This window comes from Mastomys coucha, chromosome X (genome assembly GCF_008632895.1).
Source record: "Mastomys coucha isolate ucsf_1 chromosome X, UCSF_Mcou_1, whole genome shotgun sequence".
Taxonomy (NCBI): Eukaryota; Metazoa; Chordata; class Mammalia; order Rodentia; family Muridae; genus Mastomys; species Mastomys coucha.
In genome coordinates, this window is record NC_045030.1 from 16682854 (window position 1) to 16706577 (window position 23724).

Below are 23724 nucleotides of genomic sequence, written 5' to 3' on the forward strand. Positions count from 1 at the left end.
AAAAAAAAAAAAAAACTCTGTTGGTTATGTCAAACAGTTCTGTCATATTTATATAATATATCCCTAATAAGCAAAAATGCCCTCTGAACTGTTTGGGGATACTGGCGTTTCAGCTAACCCTTAACCTCTACTGTTTAAATGTGATGTGAAGAACCAGACACACAAAGATCCTTCCCAGAGTCTAAGGGAAGAGACCTGTTGAGCTCCCTGGGCAGCTGAAAAGGACAGCCCTGCTATGAAGCCATAAAAGTAATGAGTCCAGAGATTCTGTTTACAATCCAGGTTCCTTCCATGGGTTTCCTGATGGGCCCCAGACATCCTGTAATCATCCAAATGCAGTTTCCACACGTACAAAACCCCAGGGCCTCAGCCACTGACCTGCACATCTTCTTGCTAGATGCAAAGCCTCTTCTGGATTTACTCTTACACTTTCTTTAGTTCCAAGGATACCATCAACTAAGGCTCAAGGGTTCCTGACAGCTGTCCACCAAGGGCAACTCAGAGGACTTTGATCCTGTTACTGTGCTTTGTGTCTTTCCGACCTTCTGACATCTTTAGTTCTCCATTCATCACACCTGAGTCAAGTTTGAGCTAGAGATTTCTGAAAATGACAGCACATGCTCACCAACCATATTCAGGGGTTCTGAGATGGCAACCAATTGTACTCAATCCACAGCAGGGTAATCTCTAGGGGAGAATATTTTACACAGGCAGAGGATGTGGCCCTTTTGCAGCAGAATGATTCTCTGTTTGCAACCTTGGTCAGAGAAACTTCTTTTAGTAATGAGTATTGGTTAATATAGATACTCATCACCAATCAAATTGCTGAGAATAAGTGTCACTAAGTGCTCAACCATAGATGATACATCTATATGGACAACTCTGCACCCAAGACATAATAAACATCACAGAGGAATGGGGTGGGAGTATGTAGAGCCAAAAGACTGTGAGGGGAGCTGTGAAATGCTATCTTCGGATATTCCATGGCTGTTGCACACATCAACTTACATTATCTTTGGTTGCCAGCATAAGATTAACCCAAATTAGCAAAATGTCCAACATGAGTAGAATAGGGACTCCAGAGGCCCAAACCTGAGAACCAATAGGATGTTGATGGCTGCTGAGGGAGAGACGTCTTTGGAGATACATCCAGCAGCAGGTTGCTCTTGCCTAGGTGGATGTTCCCCCAAAACATTCACATCTGGTCAGCATAAATTGTACTAGAGGAGGAGGAGGAGGGAAAGAAGGATGAGAAGGTGGGGGGAGGACATGAAGAGTGATACTGGGAGTTCAGTGCTAGGGAGAGCTGGAGAAAAGTAATACTGGGTTGATAAGATCAAAATATACTGTATATATTATGGAATTTTCAAAGAATAAAAGTATTTTTTAAAGAATAAAACAAAATGCAGTTTACTATAAACATTTCCAGATATCTTATTTTTTCTATTTTCTATTGTCCTTATGGCAGAATCAAGGGGGAAGAAAGGTAGATATCAATGAAATACTTTGAAAGAAAGTATGACATAAACTAGTGATACTCTTCAGTATGATGAAAATTCAGATAAATGTCATCTTATTAGACATTTTATTAGTCAGGTTTCTCCAAAGAAGTTGAGCCAAAACTTAAATGCACACACATTCATTTTCTGTGGTAGCTTTCCATTATTGTAACAAAATAACTGAAGTCATATACATAAAAGGAGGATAGGTCTATTTCCATTCACAGTTGTAAAGGCTGAAGTTCAGGGTAGGCTGACATGCTGCTTTTCAGCCTTTGGAAAAGTGTTATGTCCCAAAAGAAGTTCATAGGAGAGAAATCTACTGACCTCATGGCAGGTTGGAAACAAAAGAGAACAGGAGGGGCTGGGGTGAAAAGAGGAAGGAGCTGAGGTTCCTACCACACTCAGGAAGGCCATGCCTTTGGTAACCTTACTTCCTAACACAGTGGTACTTCTTAAGGGTTCTACACCTACTAATTTTGCCACGGGTTAAGAATCACAATTCTTAATACATAAATGTCTTTACAGGACATTTTCTCCAGCTATAGTATTTATAAACACCACACCACACACACAATTCATCTCATGTAGCTGGTTTTTACTTCTTTGTGGGTTCTTCTTTTTTTCTTGACCCCTCTCCACCACTTTTCTTCCAATGTTTCAACCCCCTCAGAGGAGGAGAGGAGGGAGACTGGGGAGAAAGATTGCAGGAGGGGGTGACCATGAGGGGGCAATGAACAGGATGCAAAGTGAGTAAGTGAGAGAGAGAGAGAGAAAGAGAGAGAGAGAGAGAGGATAGAGAGGAAAGAAAAGAAATCCCTGGAAAGGAGGTGACTTACACTACTTCCTGCTGGCTAGGGGCATCAAGTTCCTTGGGGCAAGATTGATCTTCACCTTCAGGGTGTCTAATTTCTTCTTTCCACATTACTACTTAACAAACCACCACTACCACCACCATGGAGCAACAACAACTAACAATGCCTAATAACAACTGAACCCACCTGTCAGGGCTACAGCATTTATACACCCCCTGAAGAGTTCCCAGAATTTCAACACAATTACAGAAAGTATCTTCAACTGGCAAAATCATGCCTCTGCTAGAGCATGAGGCAAATCACAGGCAGCTGATGCAGACAGTGAAAGGCAGCCTCAAATCCCCACACCTGGGATTAAAACAAAAGCACATTCCTATTTCTGTGATTTTTTAAGAAGTCAAAATTCTCACTATAGTCCTGAAAGAATGTCATTGGTATTTTTGATAAAAAATTGCAATGAATCTATATGTTGTTTTGCCTCAACTAGTATGGACGTATCACCAGTGTTAATTTTTCTAATTCATGAAAATTAATTCCATTTATTTATATGTTCTCTTAAATATTGTCAGTGCCTTATACTTTTGAATATATAGCAATATATACATATTTTGTATATAACACACACTATATATTTATATTATATAGTAATATATTTCTTTTTAATCTAGGTATTCTCTTCAAATTGTTGTTACTGTGACTGTTTTCTTGGTTTCTACATCAGCAAATTCATCATTGTCTTAAATAAATGCTCCTAAATGCTGTATGTATATCTTGTATACCATAAATGTACTGAACCTGCCAGTTCTAATAGTTTTCTGTCCAATTTATTTTTGTGGAGTCTTCAGGGTTTTGTAGATATGAAATCCTACTATCTGCAAACACTGAGAGTTTCACTTCCTTATTTTCAATTTGGATGTCCTTCTTTCAATTCTCTTGACTATTTGCTCAAGCTAGGATTCCATTCTCAAAATTGAATAAAAACAGAATTGGACATACATGGCCTTTTCCAGATCTTAGGGAAAATATACTGCTATAGTAACCAGAAAACTATAATGTTGGCATCAAAACAAACATATAGGCAATGGAATAGAAGAGTGAATAATAGGCAGTAGTTTTCCATGAGTAAACTATTATACTAAGGAATAAATGTACATATTTACAGCCATTTCTTAAAACAAGAAGATAGAGTATGTTGCTGGGGAGATTGAATAACCAAATTCGGAAAAAATAAATTAAACCTCACTTTCCTACCAGTCACAAAAGTTGATATGAAATGAATTGACCGGAATATAAGTTCCAAACTGTGAAATTACTAGAAGAAAACATAAGGTAAACATTTCAAGCTATTATTCTGTACAGGGAGTTTTAAACTTCATCACAAAAGCTTAGTCTATAAGAAAAAACACTGACAAATGAGAAGGCATCAAACAGAAAACTTCTATTCAGAAAAAATCAAACCACTAAAGATACAACATATGTAATGGGAGAAAACAATTGGAAACCCAATAATCAAACATTGTACTAATATTCAAAACACAGAAGAAACTCAAGAGCAAACAGAAAATATATATTATAAAAATGGCAAGCTAGGAATAGTAGTCATAACTGTAGTGACATATACTCATAAGTTAACAATTAGAGACCAGCTGGTTAATTACAAAAATGTTGTCCCTCAAACACAAACAAAAGTAAGTCAGAAAATGGTCTAAATATACATTTCTCAAACATTCAGCAAGTGTATGAACAATGTTCAGCATCACTAATTATCAGGTAACTGCAAATCCAAATCACCATGGGATTTTACACTATCCAATATACAATGGATATTAACAAAAATGGACACAAATAAAAGCACATTCTTATTTATTATTTATTGGTAAGATTATAACTTAGTGCAGCCATTATAGAAAACAGTATAGAATCTTACCACAATAAAAGAGGATAGAAAAACCACATGATCCAACAATTTCACAATTGGTTCTATAACCAAAAGAGGAAATATAATCTATATGTTGATGAGGTACCAACATCTCAATGTCAACTGCAGCAACATTCGCAAAAGCTAAGATATGGAATTGAACTATGCATCCTTAGATTAACTGATAAAGAATGTATGATATGTGCACAATAGAATATAATTCTGCTATAAAAAGAACAAATATGTCATTTATGGCAACATGGATGAAACTGGAGAACATTCTGTTAAATTAAATAATTTGCTCATGGAAAACTACTGCCTATTCCCACTGGCATGTATAAGCTAAAAAACTGTGGCTACCATAGGAGAAAAAGATACAATGATAGTTAGCAGAGGCTGGAAAACTAAGGTACCAAGAATGGATGGAGAGACCATAATTAACAGATGTAGAAATGTAGCTGAATAAAAGGAAAACTTGTAATGTGATAAAGACACGTTAGCAAAACTGTAGTTGACCTCATGGATATACTAGTTTACTTAATCTAATCATGTACCATGTACATGTATTATCATATTGCACTCAATCCCATAATTATTTACAATTACATGCCAAAAACTTTAATTAAATTTTTCATATTAATTTGTATTACATGTATGAGTATTTTGTCTGCATGTATATCAGAATATCACATGCACATCTGGAAGTCATAGAGGGCAGAAGAGAGTATTGATCCATGGATCCACTGGAACTAAAATTACAGACAATTTTAAACTGACATGTAGGTGCTGAGAATCAAACTACAGCAATTTACAAGAGAAACAATGCTCTTAACCGTGGAGTCATCTCTCCAGCTTCCTTAAAATTTAATTTTTTTATTTTTTATACAGGAAATGTGGTACATTTACACAATGGGGTACTACTCAGCTATTAAAAACAATTAATTTATGAGATTCTTAGCCAAATGGATGGCTCTGGAGGATATCATCCTGAGTGAGGTAACCCAATCACAAAAGAACACACATGGCATGCACAAACTGATAAGTGGATATTAGCCCAGAAGCTCGGAATACCCAAGATACAATCCACAAAACCCATGAAACTCAAGAAGAAGGAAGACCAAAGTATGGATAATTTGATCCTTCTTAGAAAGGGGAACAAAATACCCATGGAAAGAGTTACAGAGACAAAGTGTAGAGCAGAGACTAAAGGAATGACAATCCAGAGACTGCTCCACCTGGGAATCCTTCCCATAGTCAATCACCAAACCCAGACACTATTGTGGGTGCCAGCAAGTGATGGCTGACAGGAGCCTGATATAGCTGTCTCCTGAGAAGCTCTGCCACTGTCTGACCAATCCAGATGTGGGTGTTCACAGCCAACCATTGGACTGAGCACAGGGACCCCAATGGAGGAGCTAGAGAGAGGACCCAAGGAGCTGAAGGGATTTTGTAGCCCCTTAGGAGTAACAACAATATGAACTAACCAGTACACCCAGAGAGCTCCCAGGGACTAAACCACCAACCAAAGAGTATACATGGTAGGACTCATGACTCCAGCTATATATGTAAAGGATAGCCAAGTTGGTCATCAATGGGAGGAGAGGCTCTTGGTCCTGTGAAGGTTCTATGTCCCTATTGGTCCTGTGAAGGCTCTATGCCCAGTCTAGGGTAATGCCAGGGCCAGGAAGCAGGAGAGGGTGAGCAGGGGGAGGAGGGAGGGAATAGGAGATATTTTGGAGGGGAAACCAGGAAAGGGGAGAACATTTAAAATGTAAATTATTTTGGTTATGTACTCATCATTGAGATTGCTTAATCATAGTACTCACCCTTTTTAGATATTTTTGATGAACCATCATACTATTTCTTGATAGTATTTCCCACTAAGCTACAAGAATACACAAAAAGTCCAGTTTCTCTACACCATCCCCAATATTTGTCACTTCTGTTTTATAAGCAGCCATCCTTTGTGGATGTGAATTGGTATCTAATTTTGGTTTTGCTTTTCATGTCTTTAATGATTTGTGATATTGAGCCTCTTTAAGCATGCTAAAGACCATTTGTAGGCCTTCATTTGAGAAATATTCATGTCATTTACTCAGGTTATATTTGGGTTATTTATGTATGTATTTATTTATTTTTGCTGTTGTAGGAGGTATCTTGATGCATTATAGATATAGCCCTTTGTTCTTCCATTTTGTAGGCTGCATTCTCACTTTTGTGTTTTGTTTTCTTCTCTTTTTGATGAGCAAAAGCTTTTTATAGTTTTATATAGTCCTATTTGTCAATTTTTCCATTTATTCCCTGTAGTTCTAGTGCTATATCCAAGAACTCAATGCCAAATGCATGCAATATCATGAAACTTTCATTTATGTTCTCTACAAGTTATATAGTTTTAGATGTAATTTTTTTGTCCTTAGCCTGTTTTATGCTGGTTTATAGATGGTATGAGTTGTAAGTTCATTCTTTATAGGTAGATATCCAGTTTTCCCTGAACTGTATTTTTTGAGATGCATCCTTGCCAAGATCATCTGACCATATTCTTGGGGCTTTTACCTAGATTCTTGATTCTATTTCATTGTGTTATACATTTCTTTACATTATAAATGCTCATTTTTATGTATTTGAGGTTTGTAATATGTTTTGAACTCACAAAACACGGCTGTGATGAATTAGCATTCAACTCCCAGCATTCAGCTGTTGTCCTTCTGGTCTCTAGCAAATTATGAAAGTAAAAGGGGTTAAGTACAGTGCTAATTTCACTAGATTCAGTAACATAAATGCTGTGTCCCTCTAATACTGTGTGTTATCTTCTCTGACCAGTGGGACACCAGATCATTGCCACGTAGTAGGTGCAGTGTCCTTTATAACCAGTTTCTTTGTCATTCCTCATTCCCTATTCCCAAACCAATGGTCATTACTGGAAGTAAGAGAAACACTCATATTTAGGTAGCTTTTGAAGCCTACCAAATGCTCTTCTAGAAAAATCTATCCCTGGTGCTATTTTTCTTTTAGATTTTTGGATACAATGGGTCATATGGCCTAGTTTTGTATTGGAATGTTTTCATAACCAAAATTAATCATTTTAGAGCCAATGAAAACACCTCATTCTCATTCAGCTTCTGTCACTTTTGACACTCCCTCCCTATTAGATTGGAGTTGAACCTAGAGCCCCTTCTACTTTTTTCCCTTGCCTCAAGTTTATTTGTAACAACAGCCTAGGCTAGCTGGATATTTAGTTTTCCCTGGACTATATTTTTTGAGATGCATCCTTGCCAAGATCATTTGACCATGTTCTTGGGACTTTTACCTGGATTCTCAATTCTATTTCATTGTGTTATACATTTCTTTATATTATACTTGTACTATTGATACATTATACATTATACTTGTACCATCTGCAAACAGTGTATGGGTGGGCGTGTCCCAGCACTCCATCTGTCTTCATACTGGGTGGAGCCTTTTCTATGGGGTCTTTACAGGGGCCTGAGCACCTTTGGGAGCCTGAGCTGGAGCTGAAGCTGAAGCCTGGGCCTTAGCTGGAGCTTTGGCCTCTGCCTTGGTTTGAACTTTGAGCTTTGGTTGGCAGAGCCTTTGTCCCATGGCCATGTAGATTCGAATCTGCTTCCCAAGCTTGGGATGAGCCACAAATGAACGCCAGACAGCTGAGTTTGAGGCTGGGGCCCTTTGGCATCTTGGGTTTGACAGACTGGGGCTTCTCAAGGGCCTTGATGGCCTCTGGGAGTGCACACACTGCCTTTGCATTGTGGGTCTGCATCTTCTTCAGGCCTTTCTTGTTGTGCACATGTTCCTCAGGAACTTGGGGTCAACCCTCTTAAGAGATTCTTACCTTTGTGACCGGGTTTTCTTGATGCTATTTCTGTGCCATTGGCGGGACTGGTTGTGTGTGGTGTGGTTCTTGGACTTGGCCATGTCTACATGGTATCCTGTGGTTGACACAGTGCCCTAGAGCCTCTTCTATGCTCTACTCCTGAACTGCATTTCCAGTCCACCCTACCATTCTTGGCCTGCCTGTTTCCACTATTTAGAGTCAGTCCATATCTTCTCTGAACAGATTTCAGTCGTTCTTTGCATGACTTTTCTCTTTGCATCCTACTAGTGTACCCTGCCAACATGGATGTGAGGGGATCTAGATCTCCATGGTAGTCTAGTAGAGGAATTTTCAAACCATGGATTGAAACTTGGACCCATAAATGTAAACATGTGAATACCAATATTTCTCAAAGTCAATCAACCAAATCATGCATAAATTTTTATTTTGCTTCTAGGCAGACAATGGTAAATACAAATGGTGTTCAATCTATTAAGTATAGAAATGATTATTACATTATTGTGTTTTTAAAATTATTGATTATCTGATTATTGTGTTTTTAAATCAATTTAAATGATCAACTAAATACAATCAATTAGGTGAAATGAAATAGGAAAGAAAATAATCAGAGTTCATTGAGCGTAGTAAAGTAGGTCTTTCAAAACTGTCCCAATTCAACTGTGAATATTCACTGGGCTAAGAAATAAAATGTATGCCTCATCCAATTTATAATATCACAAAATATATGGATAAACATGCAATATATAAAGCCAAAACATATATCTACTAACACAAATACATATTGTTATTAAAATATTCTTACTTAACTGTATCCATCCTAGTTGATATGAGAAAAGATCTCACTGAGCTATGCTTAAAATGCTTGAAAGTTTCCTGTTTATTCTGGTCGTCAACTCTGAATAAGTGCAACTTCATTGTATTAGGACCTAAGGAGTTATAAAAGAACATGCATTCTTCCTCATGGAGCTTAGTATTTTAGGTCTTATGTTACAACTCAGATACAAGATCATGAGTAATGAGGGCCAAAAGTGAGCCACTGATGGATTTAAAATAATAAATGATGACTCAACCACTTATTTAGTGCACCTGTGCCAGAAAACATGCTATATACTAAGCAGTCATTTTTCAACCCTCAAGACTACTCCTTGAAACAGACTCACCTAGACTTCATGCAAGAGAAGTGTAAGTAAAAGCTTTAGAGACTGGTGATTTGTCCTGATCCTCAAGACTAGTTAACAGCAGAGCCATTTTATTCCAATGCTCCTGTTCTTGCATCACAAGAACATATCTGTAATCAGTAACTTAACTCTCCTCTATTGTTTTAATAATATTTATATTTCAATTACATCTAATAAAACCAATACAATATTTGTAGATAATTCTTACTATTGCCAATGGTGTACATTTGAGGTATTAGATCATGGAAAATTGTCAGAAAAAAAAGAGATCCACTACCTACCTGTTAAACACTAAATCAATTATTTCTTATGAAAACAGATTTTATCTTGTTATAACCTGCCAAAGCAACAAAAGAAAAAAAGAAAAAGGTCATTGTGTGTACTTCCTTACTGTCTCAAAAAATTGTTTTGTTTATGTCTTTGGACCCATAAATATAAACATGTGAATACCAATATTTCTCAAAGTCAATCAACCAAATCATGCATAAATTTTTATTTTGTTTCTAGGCGGACAATGGTAAATACAAATGGTGTTCAATCTATTAAGTATAAAAATGATTATTACATTGAACCTTCTTAGAAATAATTTGTAAGATACATTATTAACACCCATATGTCCATCTTAATGTCTTTTGGACTCATTGGTGTTGTCCAAAGAAACACTGTGTAAATCTTAACTAGAGTGTAGGCTGGATAGAAATTACTGCTAAGACCAATGAATAGGATAAAGCAGGCAATCCTAATGTAGGGGAACACCCAAGAACTGAATATGAAAGCATGGTGGATCAGCTTCATGAAAGAAATTGCCTAAACTATGTGAAAAACAAAGGAAAAAGAGGAATCATGGGTTAAAACTCATGTTATTCTTACATAATTCTTATTTTTAAAAATATATCTACAATATTTTAATTTCAAATTATTACACAATACCTAGCTAAAAGCGAATTTGACTATGACAAAGAAATATGAGAAATAGAGGGACTACATTCACACAATCCCACTTGGGGTTTCCTTCAATGAAGTAAAGATTTCTCACTAGGATCCACTGCCCAAAAGATCTTCCACCTCCCAAGTGTGATACCCCTGGAGAACAATCCATTACTATATGTGCTTTTGCAGGACATGTTTTATGTAAATTGTAGTATACCCTTGAAATTGTATCCTTCATGCCATATATAATAGAAACTACAATGACTATAGTGAGAAAGAAGACATGTTTTTAAATTGAAGCATCTTAAAAATAGTTTGTTATTGTACAAGTTTCTGTCAACTGGGAGCATCTATTTAGTCATATACATATATAATTTACTAACAATATCTATAGGAGCAATCCAGAGGATAACAATGTTAAAAAATAATAGTATTTTTTGCTGAACATAAAACTTTAAAATGTTGAATAGTAAAATGTTTAAAAATTGAAGTAGGGTAATAATTAAACTTTAAAATGAACTACCAGACTTGCTCTTATAATTCAAATTAATTCTGTAATATGAATATTTGGCTTTGAGTGAGTATTAATGCGACATTAGACTTTAGGTAGTTTGTAATTGTCAAGTACAGTATAATTTACTGCATTACCATATATCTCTCATGTGTTTGATCATAAATAAAATTTCTCCAAATGATATCATATTGAACTTATGCCATATTCTTTATCATTGACTGTCACCCCACTGGTATACAAGTACCATGAGAACACAGATAGACTGTGGCTGCCTTGTTCTTTGTACTCTATGAGCATCTAGCACAGTACTGGCCACAGAGTAGTCTCTCAATCAATAGTTGTGAAATGAATGAAGATGAGTAGTAATTTTTTGTCCTAAAATATTTCTAGGTTACAAAGTGCAGCTCTATACATTTGTATAGTTGATCTTATCAGGTTCTTTTCATACAATCAAAACAGATTGGTTAAATATGAAACCTAAAAGGGTAAGTATGACATGATTGATAATAAATGCCAAATAAAATTATTCAGATTGCCATTTGTATTTATTAAAGCTTTTCTTTGACAAATTCAAACTTGTATTTAGTGCATTCTGTACTCTTAACTCCCATGCTGTCTTATCTTCCCATCATCCTATCAGTTCTTTCTAACATTCATATCTTTTTGTTTTGTGACACACTGATTTAATGAGTTCCATCTTTGTGGCCACAGGTTTGAAACTATCCATTGGAGCTTTTGGGAATACTCATTGTGCATAGAACTAACGGTCTCTCTCCCAGAATTCATCAGATGTCAACAGCTCAGAAAAGGTTAGTAAGCTCCCATGAACCCTATTCCAGTCCATGATTAGCTGCTGTCAGACATGATCTTGTGTAGTCCCAGTGAAGACAACTGCATCTGCTATGAAACCATGTTTGCACATACTCCCATTATAACTATATAAAATTTTCCTCTTCAGAGTGAAATATGTTTCGACTCATGGTTTTGGAGGTTTAAGTCCACGGTTGCTTCACTAATCTTGCCTTCGGTAGCACATGATAACATAAGAAGAACACATGCCAAAGACCTGTTAAACTCACAGCAGCCAGAATAAAAAAGACAGAGACAGGAAATGGCTGGGTTCCAAGTGTCTTTTTCAAGATCCACAGTGGCGTCACTTCCTCCAAAAAGGCCTTGTTTCTTGAAAGTTTCAGCGCTTCCTCCTACTCACCTCATCAATATACAGGCCTCCAGGGGACAATTACATACCATAGCATTCTTCTTCTGACTCCTCCCAGAGACTTATATCCACTTCATGATGTAAAATGTACTGAGTCCTTCTCCCAACGTCACCATAGTCTCAGCAATTCCAGTGTTGCTCAAAAGCCTAACTGCAAGCTGTCTTCTCAGCCTTAAGGCAACCTCTTAGCTGTGAGCTCTGTAGACTCAAAACCAAGTTCCATATATCCAAGTAAATCTTTCCAATCTCAAAGGGCGATTCAGAAAAATAAAGAAGAAGACCACAGCAAGGATGAAAGAAAGCCAGCAGAGCAAATGCTGAATCTTATAACTCTAGTTCTGGCATCCCAGGGCACATGATGGTATAATGTGAGATCCAATAGTCACACACCGTACTTCATTGCTTCTTATTACCAAAATAACTACCTTCTGTTAGCATGTGGCACTTCCATATGATTGCCGTGACTCTTTAGCCTGTGTGTATTCAAGAAATCAGAACACAGACATAGAACTCATTGCTATGAGAAATCAATGATTGCTGCTTTCTATTTATACCATGACAATGAATGCTGGATTGTTGTCTCTGGACACAAGAAGGAGAGTTATTCATGTAGAAGAAACCAGACATGAAACAAAGAGTAGTTCTTTAGGAAGAGTTGTATAGAAAAATCTTATACTTAAATTGGTACAGAATCATGGCTTAAGATACCTCTTAAATTTTCTATTCCCATATTAGTTTCCAGTATGCTAATCTCCTGCCTCAGAGCTGTATTTTAGGGTAACTTTTCTCTATCTTGGTCTGTAGGCATTTTCAAGGCAGTAGGTGGTATAGAATCAAGGAGTCTTTCTTGCTCTCCAAGATTCAGCAGAGCCCATTGAGCATTGCTTGTCTCTTACCATCTGTGCTCTTCCCTTACATACCTAACAGAGTGAAGCTCTAGCTCCATCAGTCAGGGTTGAAAAATAGCATGCTAGGTAAAAACGGGAGAGTCCAAGAGTGCCATTAACAACCATGGAAAGGTCCCATATGGTACTACATAGGTAATTTGTGAGTATTACATTGTATATATAATACATAGCAGTCACAGAAATGCACTTAAGTCATAGGTTGTATAAGTAGAGTTTTTCAGGCAAAAACATAACTTTCACTATTTAAATTTCACAAAAATGGCAACTACAAAAATATATTTTCATGACTGTTGGCATAATTATTTGATGCTTGTCACTCTTATTAGTCTTCCATAAAAAGTGACAACATACCTAATTTTGATATTCCATTAGAAGCCTAGATCAATTCTGCATGATGAATAACTGTCTACTGATTAAGTCAAGGATGATATGGAAAGGTAGAAGCAGGATAAGAAGCTTGTTGGCAACCTGCTCTGCTGCCATATTAGCTTCAGTGATGACAATGTATCCTGTGAGCCGTTGAGACATAATGATCATCTAGTTGATTAACAACTCTATTTGGTTACTATTCCATTCTGGTTCTTCTTGGCCTGTATGGAATATGGGTGAGCAGTGGACCTGGGATGGGAAGCACTCAGATACTCTAAATGCCAGCCATCTGACACTCATTAATTGGCCATTTTACTTTGTTACTTTACTGCATGATTTTACTTTCTGAATTTCTATTTACATTTTTATAGGAAACAATTTTATATATGGCTTTCATTATTAAAAAACAAATACCATGGGATGAGGCTATGGTTCAGTGATTGGATCTTTGGGCTGGAGAAACAGTTTAATGATAAAACATTTTTCTAGTATGCAGAAAAATTTAGGTTCAGTTCACACATACACACACATAGCAAGTGAATGAGATTATGATAGGTTTTACTTTTTATTTGATATTTTCTGATTTTCTGAAAGTATTCTACAATGACATTAAGTTTTAATAAATGTTTACTATATTAAATGACATAAAATCTAAGTCTTATTTTAAGGCCTCTCAAATGTTTTGGAATCACATTTAGTACTACTCAGTTCACAATTGTGGTAAAAATTGAGACATTGAAAACTGAATGTCTATACCAAAAATATTAATTATAAGTAGATGAAATTTAATTGTTACCAACTTGGCAGTATCCTTAACAAGAGTTGATCTACAAGAGCAGTGTATCTCAACCAGTGGGATTCTGCTCCCCACAGGGGTCCCATATCTGATATCTACATTATGATTCATTACAATAGCAAAATTTCAGTTATGAAGTAACAATGACATAATTTGATGGTTGGGGCTCACCACGACAGGAGGAAATATATTAAAGGGTCACAGCAGAAAAAAATTTGAGAGCCTCTCTACTAGAGGTTAAAATTTGAAATTCAACACACTTCAAAATCAGAAGCATACCAATCCAGTAAACCAAGGAAAAATTCTGTATAATACTACTTTCAGGATATAAAGTATACATGGAACATAAAATATATTTCATGTTCAGATTTAGGCCCATTCTCAAGGTATCTTATTAAACATATACAAATATTTTAAATACCAGAAAAATCCGAAATCCAAAATATTTCTGGTGCCAAGTATTTTTGAATGAACAATATTCAACCTGCTATGGGTTTTTTGAGACACAATTACAAATCGCACTCTTCTGGCAAGAGCAACTTTTAAGTTGTCTGGATCTTGAGACCTATTTACCAGTGAAGAATTGCTTGACACATGCTCCACTATGTTCTTAGCAGCCTTATTTATAATAGCCAGAAACTAGAAACAACCCAGATATCCCTCAACAGAGGAGTGGATACAGAAATTGTGGTACATCTACACAATGGAGTACTACTCAGCTATTAAAAACAATGAATTTATGAAATTCTTAGGAAAATAGATGGATCTGGAGAATATCATCCTGAGTGAGGTAACCCAATCACAAAAGAACACAGCTGGTATGAATTCTCTGATAAGTGGATATTAGCCCAGAAGATTGGAATACACAAAGTACAAACCACAAACCATAAGAAACTCAAGAATAAGGAAGACCAAAGTGTGGATACTTCATTCCTTCTTTAAAAGAGGAACAAATACCCATGGAAGGAGTTGTAGAGACTAACTATGGAGCCAAGACTAAAGGAAGGACAATTCAGAGTCTGTTCCACCTGGGAATCCTTCTCATATTCAATCATCAAATCTAGACACTATTGTGGATGCCAGCAAGTGCTGGCTGACAGGAGCCTGATATAGCTGTCTCCTGAAAGGCTCTGACAGTACCCTACTAATACAGAAGTAGAGACTCACAGTCATCCATTGGACTGAGTACAGTGTCACCAATGAAGGAGTTAGAGAAAGGACCCAAGGAGCAATAGGATTTGCAGCCCCTTAGGACAAACAACAACATGAACTAACTAGTACCCTCAGAGCTCCCAGGGACTAAAACTCCAACCAAAGAGTACACATGGGGGCGACTAATGGCTCCAGCAGCATGTGTATAGCAGAGGATGGCCAAGTCAGTCATCAATGGGAGGAGAGGACCTTGGCCCTGTGAAGGTTCTATGCCCCAGTGTAGGAGAATGCCAAGGCCAGTAAGCAGGAGGGGGTGGGGTTGTGAGCAGGGGAAAGGAGCAGGGAACAGGGGGTTGTTTTAGCTTTTGTTTATTTTATTTTATTTTATTTTTTCCTTTTTTTGGAGGGTAACCTGGGAAAGGAGATATTGTAAATAAAGAAAACATTTAATAAAAAATAGAAAAAAAAGTATATAAAAAAAGAAACAGTGCTTGACATGGATCTTCTAATGCCCACCTAGTTTATCTCCAAAATTATGCTGGGAAACCCTCAATCTCTGTAGTATCATTTCACTACCTAGCAAAGACCAAAAAACCAAGTTACTACATGCCTTTAATTTTAGCACTCAGGAGGTAGAGACATGCAGATCTCCGATTCTGAGAGCAGTCTGGTTGAAGAGCACATTTCAGGACAGCCAGGGATATATAAAGAATGTGTATCTTGAAAAACAAAACAAACAAAACAAAACAAAAGCTAAAACAAAAAATTTCAATTGGCATCATGAAGTCATTTGACACAAGAGCATTATTCAAAATAAAAAGCATAATCTAGGACATACACTCTCACAACAAATCATATCCATAAAGTGTCACCAACAAAAACAAGAACAACAGCAATATACATGCCAGAGTGGACAGGAAAAAGGCCATGAGGCCTCATTCCTACACAAAGAACTACAGGGAGCCACCGAATGTTGAGAGCAGGAAAAATAGCTTTTCCCAGGGAAGAATACATTAATTCCCTAGGGAAGATTATCTAATTCCAAGTGCTTACTTCTGAAAATGTAAATAAAAGTAACACTATAAAAATTGAACAGGCTATACTTATGAATATATTGCAGTACATATATATGCATGTAATTACAGTTAATGACAAAAGAGGTCATGAATTTGAAAGAAATGAAGGAACATAATATGGGAGTGTTTGTAGGGAGAAAAGGAGAAATGCAGTTATATTAAAATCTCAAAAATAAAAAAAGAAAATATACATTTTCATTAATGCTTTGTATTATAAATTTGTGGGCTTCATGTATTCTAGTTGGATCACCCTTAAGTCTGACTCAAAATATTCTTAGGTATTATAGACATATATCTCTAGCCATGGATTGTCTCTTCAGCTTATTTCTCACGTTTATGTCAAATAAAATTTCTAAAACCACAGATCAAATATTTGTATTTCTCTACCCCCAAATGTTCAAAATAGACTAATTACTTAGCATATTGTTCTTTGCATTTCTTTATAAATTTTTTAAAAGTAGAAAAATTCTTTCCTAGATGAAAATATACCATGCCTGATATAGAAAACAAGCAAAAATTACATTAACATGAAATTATTTTTCTTTTTTTAAACTTTTTTCTGTTAATTAATTCATTTTTACACTCCATATTTTATTCCCCCCCCATATACCCTCTGACTGTTCCACATCCCATACCTCCTTCCCACCACCCTGTCTCCACATGGATGTCCTAACCCCCTACCTCACCTGACCTCTAACCTCCCTGGGGCCTCCAGTCTCTTGAGGGTTAGGTGCATCATCTCTGAATGAACACAGACCCAGTAGTCCTCTACTATATGCGTGTTGGGGGCTTCATATCAGCTAGTGTATGCTGCCTGATTGGTGGTCCAGTGTTTGAGAGATCTCAGGGGTCCAGATTAATTGAGACTGCTGGTCCTCCTACAGGATTGCCTTTCTCCTCAGCTTCTTTCAGCCTTCCCTAATTCAACAACAGGGGTCAGCTGCTTCTGTCCATTATTTTTCAAGTTCAAATAATTATAGTTATGTGTGATAAAATCAACCAATGAGGGAAAATGAGGTTCTCCTGGAAAATATGCAAATCTGCAATCAAGGCTTAGGGTGCTGTATTGTTATATTAACATTTCATTATTTAATTTTATTCTCTTTGTATAGTATGAGTAGCTGCAAATGCCAAATTTAATAGTTTCTCTTGCAATCACATACACAGAAGACAAAACAACTTCACTAAAGTTCTGAACAAAAATGTTGGCAGCATGATTTCAATGTCCCCACTATATTAGTTTTCATATTTTACCTACTTAATGTATAATTTACTATGTCCTAAAATATATGCTTACATTTGTATATTTTATGCTGAAAATTAAATCAAGGCTCCATGGAATTACTGAAAGAGTTCCTGTTACATAATTTGAAATTCTCACCATGAAAGTGCTTGATGATTTAGCTGTGATCTGTTTTTATGATTTTAGTGTCATCTACTGCCTTTTATACTTTCTTTACAGCAGGAAACTTTGCTATGTTTCCCTTGATTATTAATGTGAGAATCTCTATAGAATAGAGCAAAATTACTCATTATCCCCCAACCAGAGGATAACTACCATAAATGTTTTAGTATGACTTCTTTCACTATTTTGTCTTTATTGGTAATTCTGATAGGTTAGAGAAAATGGTGCCAAGCATTTGAATGTAACTTTACCAAAACCTAGATACTACATCATTAAATACAAATACCTTATGATGCAATTATTTTATTAATTCTACTTTACATTGAAGAAACAGGAAAAAGCAAGGTGAATAACTTGCCAAAAGTCAGAGTCAATTGCAGAGATCTAAGTTTCAAACCACTGTCTGACTCTAGAGTCTATGTGCCCAAGACACTGTATGACCTCCGTTCTCATACACTTCCACTGTCTCTAAGTCTGCCCAGTTTAATTTACTATTCTCTTTACTCATGCCTTTTCCTTTATTACGATTAGCTCCTTCCCTATTTCTGCGTAGCCAAATCCACTTCATTATTCAAAGGCCGTCTACTACTCAGAGTTCTTTAATTTAATTTTAGTTCTCCCTTTGAGAACTCCCAATAATATCCTTTCGTGAAGAATGGGTTCTGTTGGGATGGGAGGGGTATGAGAGAGGGTAATGAGTTGTGGAAATGATCAAAATGTATTACATTTATATATGCAATTGTCAAAGAAAAATAAATAAATAAAATACTATTTCCTGTACTTTATCAACATCCTTTTCCTGCCTGACCTCCTCTTCTTCCCCACCTCCTGCACTCCAGACAGCATTATATTTGTTTGTGCTGAATGACTAGTGGCCTTGTTCCAGTTCCCATCCTTTGGACCTGGGACTGCACGGTTCCTCTAGGATATGGCTACTGGAATACAGGGAGAGGGCTTGCCCATCTGACATCAACTGAAACAAGCATTCATGTATAAGAGTAAGGACAGCTTACTCCTCTGGTCTAGGCAAAGCTGCTTTGCACCCCTCCTCCCAAGGTTACTTGTTCCCTTTTAAACTTCTTTTCCCTTCCTGACTGCCCTGAACATTCCTTTGAAGAGGATTTCCTCTTGATAAAGTCATTTACAATGTGGGATAATGCCAGCTTTGTGTTCTGCTCCTGATTCTGTGAAGGCAGCCTTGGTGGCTAAACAAAGTTTCTTTGCTTTATCTCAAAGTTTTTTTGGCCCTCTAAGGAGGTCACTGCAATTGAAAACCAATGTTCTGGATCCAAGATTATGAAACTTAGTTCTGTGGAACTATGTTTCCCAGTTTCACAAGTCATCCTTAAGGGTCCTTGAAAGAAACTGGACATGTTTATCTAACCCACTTGGTGAAGTGTGAAATCAAGGGAAATTTTATGCCAACCAGAAAGTAGTCTTAAGAGACTGAGATGGAAAGCTATAAACCCTCTGGGTATGTGCTTTCTATGTAAAAATAATTCTCTGATGGATTTCTGATATATTACCTACAGAAATACGGAGCATGAGAATATTCAGAGTCAACTTTCTCCTGACTTCAAGATTCATGCATCCAATTCCTTAGGAGATATATTTACCTGGTTATATGATTGATGCCTCAAGAAGTTGTTGATATCCACTCTCTTACCCAACCTCACCTATTCCATCCTCAGGCAGAAACCTTTCTACTCTCTCAGGCTTCCCATCTTAGCTAATTGAAAACCTGAGATCAAAATCTTTAGTGTCTATTCCGTTCTTCCTCTTAAACTCCACACCTGGTCCAGAGCAAATATAGTTGGCCCTACTATAGGAGAGGGACCCCAATCACATTTCAGTGCTACAATCCACTCTATTTCCCTTCTGTGTTATTCTAGAAGCCTAACTCATTCTGGACATACTGGTTTGTAACTGTAATACCATTTACTTTGGAGGCAAAGACAGGAGCATTGAAAGTTCAAATCTAGCATGTTCTATATAGTGAGGCACTGGCTTAAGAAACCAAGGCAGGGACATTAGTGGAAAAAGCTCAGTTGTACAGCCTTTGGCCTGGCATACACAGGTCCTGGGCTCAATGCCCATCACTGGAAAAAAGCTGACAGATTTCTTTGCTCCATTCTTGTCTACACTAATCCACTCTCCACTCAGAAGTCTGAGAAATACTATTGTAATTAACAATACAAACTCTCTATGGATGTTTTATTTTCACCCATAGCATAAACCTAGCTGTTGACTGGCTACTACACTAAATGCTATACTATGATTTAAATGTTAACTCTCTTCCAAAGATCCATGTGTTAAAGGCATTATATTCATGTAGTAGTGCTAGAGAGAGATGATAGCATGTTTAGGAGAGGGCAGCCTAGTGAAAGAGATTTGGATAATTGAGATGTGCCCAGAAAGAAACTATTAGGACCTTCCTCTCCGCCAACCCCTCTGCTTTATATCTAAAGTGAATAGCTTTGTTGTTCTCTTTGTTTTGTTATCTGTAATGTGTCCCTAGTCATGATAATTAGCCTCCGGACAAGCTGAAAAATTATAGGAAAACAACCATGCATTGAAATCTCCAGAATTGTGAGCCAAAATAAACACTCCCTCCCTTATCCAGTGTATTATGTACAGTATCTTGGAAATGAAGACTGACTAATACACACATTAGTTTGATCACTGGCAGGGAATTTTATCTGTTATATTCTCTACTGTGTCTACAGCAGTGTCAAAAACAGGTCTTGGCATACATGGTTGCTCACAAAAGTCAAGTAAATGCATAGCAAATGGATAGAAGATAGCAAATGTCCATGGTCATATACTACTGCAAAGATTTTGGAATGTCTTTGCTAAGCCCCAGAACTTCCTTGCCTAAGGGGTTGAGCCTTTGAAACTTCAATTTGTTGCTCTAAGATACCAAACTTTAACACATTGGTTTTCTATTTCAGCTTTGGTTTGAAGAAACTATTACTTAAATGGGATTTTTGAAACCGTATGAAAGCTTCTACCTTAAACTTAAAGAAAACAATAGTCAAAGCTTTTCCACGCTAAAAATCATGACTTTTTTTCCAGGAGAATAGATATATTGGTTTCAACTTTCTCAAACAGAATATAAACAAAGCATATTGTTCTGAGCAGGAGTTTGAATCAAAAATCGATAGCAAATATTTTTCCTTTAAAACATGGATTAGGTATAATTTTTAAATTCTCATAAATCTTAAAATTTCAGCTTAAGTTTCAACAGAATTTTTTTATACTCCCAAAGATACTTGATAGGACCCTTGAAATGGTTGATGGTCTGCATATATTTTCTTCTCTCATTCGCAAAAATAAAATAAATAAAATCACTCCTGCTTACTTGGGTAAGGCTCCTTACAATGATACTTCCATTTTCCATTGGCCCAGGATGTGATTTGTGAAGCTCTCTCAGCATGATGCAGAGATGTTATTAGAAAAAATACATTATCATCAGAGCCCTTACTCTTGCTGCTTTACTGTGGAACAGCATCAGATTCCTTACAGCTAAGGGCATGCAGAGTTGTGTCCCCTGGGGAGCCTAGGCAGAAGAGTAGCACAGCATAATATTTATTCACTATAGTAGTCCCTGGGCTAGGGTTGTAAACCAGCGCTTGGGCACTTGCCTAGTATATGCTAGAACCTGGGTTCAAGCCTCAGCACCATGAAAGGAAAAGAGGAATCACTAAATGACCAAATAGTGGCCAGGAAAAGACTCATTAAACAAATAGGTACTTCTCTCTCTTCCTCTTAAAAGACGTGTGTTCAAAGTCCAAGAAACAGCACTACCTCAGCCCACCTCACGTCCCATTCCAATGCAAGTTCAATCTTCAACATTTCCAAAAACTCAAACCTGTATTGGTAAATTCAAATCCAAACTAATAAATCCCACCTGGCTTGTTAGTGGATAAGGAAAAATGCTGAGAAGAGGGAGCAATTACTATTAAAGATTTAGATGTGATCTAGAGCTAAGGATTCCTTGATGAATGTCAGTCTAAAAATAAAAGTTAGGAAGGATCAAGCTAACACAGGAAGTTCAGAGACCCCACATGATGGTCTGCCCCCATTCTTAGTTTCTCTTTAGGTTATTTTTCTCAGAGCAATTGCCTTTCTTTCTAGATGCAGTCTGGACACACGCTCACTTGACCTCCTTTTTCGGGATTTAAAGTGTTTAGCTTTCAGGTTGGGTTTTAAAGAGCGAGCAAACAATAAAAGGTCAAAGCTGGAGGGCCTCAGAAAGGAACTAGGCCGATGTTCCTGCTGGTAACAAGTGAGGCTAATCCAGCACATGTTTTGTGAGACCAGCATACATCCAGAATCTCTCCTGTTCTCCAGTCAGCTAACACTCTTGGACTTTAAATGGGATGTCTGGCCCCAAAACACTTTTGGAGCTGAGACTTAAAAAACAGACTCCATGACACTACAACTGCCTTCTTCATTGCACTCCCTTAGCAACCACTAGTCTGTCTCCAAGATGAAACAATGCCCAAGCACTCCCAAGACTAGTCTCTGAGAAATTCTTTCATTTCAGCTGACCGTGCTTCTCCTTGCACTTTCTCCTATAAGTTGGAACAGCCCGAGGGCACCTATTACAAGGAAGGACGTTAAACTGGCCCCAGGTCTTCCTCCCATTACAGACAGGGATCTAGGGCAAGGTGAAGTCAGCCAGGTCTTTGGCTCTCTGAAAAGCCAGAGTTTGGGATTTAAAGAGTCACAGCAAACACTGGGGTGCCTGTGAATCTTTACTTCACAACCAGGCAGCTCTGTCTGAGGGGTTTCAGTTAGCAAAGTATTAAAAACCTTGAAGTCAACACAAAAAGTCCTTGGGCTGGGTTTAGGGATAGGAGTACTTCCCTGTAGACAGAAAGTATGACAAAGTCCCTTAAGCACGTCATTTATGCTCTCATGCATACCATGTGTCTCAGGCTGTCCTGGACATTCTCACATCCAGATCTTAATCTCACTGCCAGATCATATGGCCTCATTTGCTGTTCCAGGTGAAAGACATACCGGGGGAATATGTATGTGAAGAGTACACGGATACAGCACATAGGTTCTTTTCTTTCTGTTTTCCTTTTTATTTTCCTTTCCTTCAACTTCATTGTTTTATTCCCAGAAAACATAGCAATTATTGACTAGTATTCACCTATGGTGATAACTGGAGATATGGGTGAATAGATCTAGCCCTCATTAGAATAGACATGAATTCTCTAGATAGCCACATTTTTCACCATTCCCTATTCCTTCTGCAACACTATGGTTAGGTATTAGAGGTCATTTATCATGGCATTTGTGTTAGTGCTTTAATTCTAGTAAGAATAATAAAATATTCTTCCTGTCCATGCCTGAAAAAATAGAACAAAGCTAAAATATGGATAATATATGTCAAGATATAATATGGAAGAGCATTTTTTCTATAAAAGTAAGGAATAATGTCATGTAGCATACAATTGTGTCTTTCAGTAAAATATAATCTGGTTTCTTTCACTCATTTTAATTACTTTGTCTATCTCTGCAAGCTTCTAATGGTAACCTGCACTTCTTAGCTTATGACCTTTTGTTCCTTCAAGACATATCCAGCCCAACCACTACATAATCATACAGTCTTCTTCCCTCTGACTTCTCTTGTCTCCTCCTATAGACTTTTGTGATAGCATTAATCTCATCCAGATAATTCAGAGCAAAAATCTTTTAGCTGTCTACATGTAGACTTGTCTACTTTGCCAAAAGAGGAAACAGTAATTAGAGCATGGGCATATTGAAAATGGACATTATCCAGCCTTCCATAATAAGCGGAAGTCTTAAGATTCAGAAAGTGTAGTTACAAAGCCCAGGCCACACCCTTAGCTCATCACAGGCAGAGAGAGGCTGGAGCTTAGGCCATCATTTACTATACAGCAAATCTCTTGAGAGTTAAGTTATTTATGTATTTCAAGGTAACAATCATGTAATCTGATAAACATTGTAATGTCTAGAAAAATGGTGATTAGGGGTCTTTTCTTGTTTGCTTATTTATTTATTTATTTATTTATAGAATTTCTTTTTTTTTCATTTTTTTTTATTTTAGATATTTTCTT